Raw genomic sequence first — 4,477 nt, forward strand, 5'->3', positions numbered from 1 at the left:
TCGCCTCCTCACTCTGCCTCACTGTTTGTTTGTTGATACACAGTTGCTCTCTGAGCCCCCATCTGACAAGGATGCTGGCCAGTGAACTCCAGGGATCCGCCAGCCCCTTCCTCTGAGTGCTGGGTACAGACACACACCACACATACCTGGCTTTCCTGTGAATGTCGGGAGTCTGAACTCTGGTCCTTAGGGGTGCATGGCAAGCTCTTATCCAACGGAGCCCTCCTAGTCCCTACTCCTTTGGTTTGTTATTTGTTTGAGACAAGGTCTCATGGAGCACAGGCTGGCCTCGGATTGGCCGTGTAGCTAAAGGAAACCTCTAATTCTGGATACCCCTGCCTTTCCATCTTCAGTGTTAACATTACAGGCTTGAGCCGCCTCACTCAGCTCTTTTGTGTCTTTTAAATGTTCCCACCACTAAAGGCTTTAAGAGATGAAGTTGAAAGTCTTAGAAACGAAGACAAAAGACACACTGACGGAACTCCCCACAGGTCACCAAGGGAATCGAGTCAGAACAAGGCTATGGCCAGTCTTTACTTTTGCCTGCTCAGCAGCCCCTCCTCCTTCAGCTAACAGCAACCAGACTTTGCTTTGAGGTCGGGCCAGCCCTCTGCGTGTAGCCCGGAGGAGCTGCGTGCCAAGGCGCCCGTCCACTTTCCACCTTTGTAGGGGTCTGGGCCCGGAACCTCCACTGAGACAAGCGGCCTCTTTCCCCTAGAGACTGATGCAAGGGACGGAAACCTCGGAACTGATTAATCCCAGAAGGGCCTCGGCCGCTGCCAGCTCTGGGAATTGCTGCTCCAAATCTCACAGCAACCCTGGCTCCTGCCTCTTCCAGAGCCTGGATGTTGGCTCTTCTGTTCTGTGACTATCCAGTAACAGGCCAATGAATTCCCTTTTGTTTAGATTGGCTGCTTTTGATTTCCATGGCTCAAAACCAAAGTGCCCTTCAGCCGCCCGCAGTTCCCTGTTCCCTTCCCTGTCTAGGACTCCCTGAGCCGGTATGAACTCAGAACCCCTGGGAGGCTGGGCGTGCGGCTTGGTTGGTAGAGCACTTGCTTAGCCTGCATGCATCCCTGAGTTCAGTCCTCAGCACCTACCCATCAGGCCTGCCGACAGAGGCAGAGGCTTGCAAGCCCAGCACTCGGGGAGGTGGAGACAGGAAGATCATCCTCAAACTCAAAGCCGGGCCCCAGGCTACACAAAACCCTGCCAAAAAAAGAAAAGAAGGTGGCTGGAGAGATGGCTCAGAGGAATAGAGCACTGGCTGCTCTTCCAGAGGTCCTGAGTTCAATTCCCAGCAACCACATGGTGGCTCACAACCATCTGTAATAAGATCTGGTATCCTCTTCTATACTGTAGGATACATGAAGGAAGAAACCTATATACATAATAAATAAAAATCTTTTTTTTTTTTTTGAGACAGGGTTTCTCTGTAGCTTTGGAGCCTGTCCTGGAACTAGCTCTTGTAGACCAGGCTGGTCTCGAACTCACAGAGATCCGCCTGCCTCTGCCTCCCAAGTGCTGGGATTAAAGGCGTGCGCCACCACCGCCCGGCTAATAAATAAAAATCTTTAAAAAAAAAAAAAAGAAAAGAGTATAGTAGAATAGAATAGAAAGAAAAAATCAAAACACAGAACAAAATGGTCACAGATCAATCTGATTCTCCCAAAAGTGGTGGGAACATATACCATGGGAGGAAGTAAGTAGTCTCCTCTTAGGCCCCACTGTGATAAAACACAAACCAAGAGTGAACAAGACAGAAGCATGGATCAGCGCAGAGAACTCTCATTGACTTATACCAGGACTGTCCATTTCAGAGAAAGGTTGGACTGCAGAGATGGCTCAGTGGTTAAGAACACTGGCTGCTCTTCCAGAAGCCCTGAGTTCAATTCCCAGCACCCACAGGGTGGCTCACAACCATCTGTAACGACAGTTCCAGGGGATCCAGTGCCCTCTTCTGGCCTCAGCAGGCACTGCACACACATAGTATAGACACATATGCAGGTAAAACATCCATAGATGCTTAAAGGGGGCGGGGGGGGGGCAGTTTAAAAGAAATAGGTCGACAGGCTGAGATGGTGAGATGGGTAAAGGACATTGTCGCCAAGCTTGATGGTCTGAGTTTGAGCCCTGGGATCCACATGGCGGAAGGAGTTGTCTACTGCTCTCCACATGTGATGTCATGGCACATGGACGCTCACACAAAAATAAACAAATGAATAAATGTATATTTAAAAACAAACAGCAGAACTTTCTCACTTAAAACAGTAGAATTCTACTGCATGGTGGTGGCCCATGCCCTCTGCAAGCGGATCTCTGTGAGTTCGAGGCCAGCCTGGTCTACAGAGCGAGTTCCAGGACAGGATCCACAGCTACACAGAGAAACCCTGACCCAGACAAAAACAAGCAAACAAGAATATAGGGTCTCAAGAGATGGCTCGGTTCAGCAGTTAAGAGCACTGCCTGCTGGGCTGGAGAGATGGCTCAGAGGTTAAGAGCACTGGCTGCTCTTCCAGAGGTCCTGAGTTCAATTCCCAGCAACCACATGGTGGCTCACAGCCATCTATACTGAGATCTGGCGCCCTCCTCTGGCTTGCGGGCATACATCGAGGCAGAATGTTGTATACATAATAAATAAAAAAAAAAGAGCACTGCCTGCTCTTCTAGAGGACCTGGGTTCAAGTCTCAGCACCCACATGGCAGCTCACACCTGTCTGTAAATTCAGTTCCAGAGAATCTGACCCCCTCACACAGACAGACATTCATGCAATCAAAACATCAAAACATCAATACACATAAAAATAAATAGATCCTAGGGCAGCAATCACAGTGGGATGCCACTGACATTTTTCATTTTGTTATTTCTTTACTTTTTTCTTAGTTTAGTTTTTTATTTGGTTATTTGGGGGGGTGTGGTATGAGTTTATACACCCACATACATACTGCAATCCACAAAGGCTTCAGATCCCCTCGAACTGCAGATGGACTTCTAGTCCTTGCTCCCCAAACTCCCAGCTAAGCAGCCCTGGGAGCCAGTCTACAGCTAGGCCCTTCCCACTGCACCACTGTGCTTATGGGATTTGCACCAACCTGGGCAACACAGTGTTCTTTACTTCTCCATCTAAGCTGAGTACGGGCTTATTCGGGTTGCTTTCACTTTTGCCACCAGTAGCATGAGTCTGGGTGCTGAGAGAACGCTTGGAACATGGACCCTGCAGGGATTGACTTCCCTCCTGACATCCATGTCCTCCCATAATGAGCTGGGCTAGCCTCCAGAACCACTATGGTACCACAAGGCATGGCAGAGTCCAATTTCCACATGTCCCTCCCTTCCCCGAGATAGGGTCTCGCTCTTTAGCCCAAGCTATCCTGAAACTTACTATGTATCTCGTGGGCGACCTTCTGGCTTCAGCATCTCAAGTGCATTTTAAGATGACAGGCGCAAACCACTATGCGCAGTACAGAATCTGACTTCTGAGGCTATGTCATAAAAGACCTGTACCCCTTTCTTTCTCTGTCTCTCTGTCTCTCTCTGTGTCTCTCTCTCTTTCTCTCTCAGGTATATATATGAACATGTGTGTGTGGTGTGATATGTATATAGCTATATGTTTGTGTACAAGGGTGGGCACACATGTGGCAAGGCATAATTGTAGAGGTCAGGGGACAACCTAAGGTGCTGGGCCTCACCTTTCACCTTGTCTGAGACAAAGTCTCTCTGTTGTCCACTGGTGAGAACCACAGGATGACTAGTCGTCAGACTTCGTGGGAGGCTCCTGTCTCACCTCCTATCTTGCTGTACCAGCCCTGGGGTTACAGATGCACCCTACCAGATCTGGCTTTATGGGTATTTGAACTCAGGTCCTCACACTTGTGTGGCAAACACTTTACCCACTGAGCCATTTTCTACAGTCTCCCACTTCACTGTCGCTTGCATCTCTCACTCTGGAGTCAGCAGCTGGCTGCCACAATGAAGCTCAATAGGGCATGTGGAGAGATCACATGCCCCTTGCAAAAAATAACACAGCCTGCAGACAGAGCCTCCAAGTTCAGACAAACTTCAGAAGCGAAGCGCCCTGGACAACATGTTTATTCAACTCATTGCCAGACCCACCTAACAAGGTCATTCCTGAATCCCTGACCCCAGGGACAGTGAAATGAGAAATGTTTACTGCTTAAGAATTTTGGAGCTAGTCAGGTGGTAGTGGTGGTACACACCTTTAATCCCAGCACTCAGGAGGCAGAGGAAGGAAGATCTCTGTGAATTCAGGGCCAGCCTGGTCTACAGAGCAAGTTCCAGGGCCAGACCTGTAACACAGAAAAATCCTGCCTTGAAAACAAAACAAAACAAAAAATTGTGGGGTAGCTGAATGGGGTGGCTCATGCTTATAATCCTAGCACTTGGGAGGTGGAGGCAGGAGGAGTGGACTTAAGGACAGTCGTGGCTCCATGAGACATGAAGAAAGGGAAGAGGAGG

This window comes from Microtus ochrogaster, unplaced genomic scaffold (assembly GCF_000317375.1).
Source record: "Microtus ochrogaster isolate Prairie Vole_2 unplaced genomic scaffold, MicOch1.0 UNK27, whole genome shotgun sequence".
NCBI classification, from domain to species: domain Eukaryota; kingdom Metazoa; phylum Chordata; class Mammalia; order Rodentia; family Cricetidae; genus Microtus; species Microtus ochrogaster.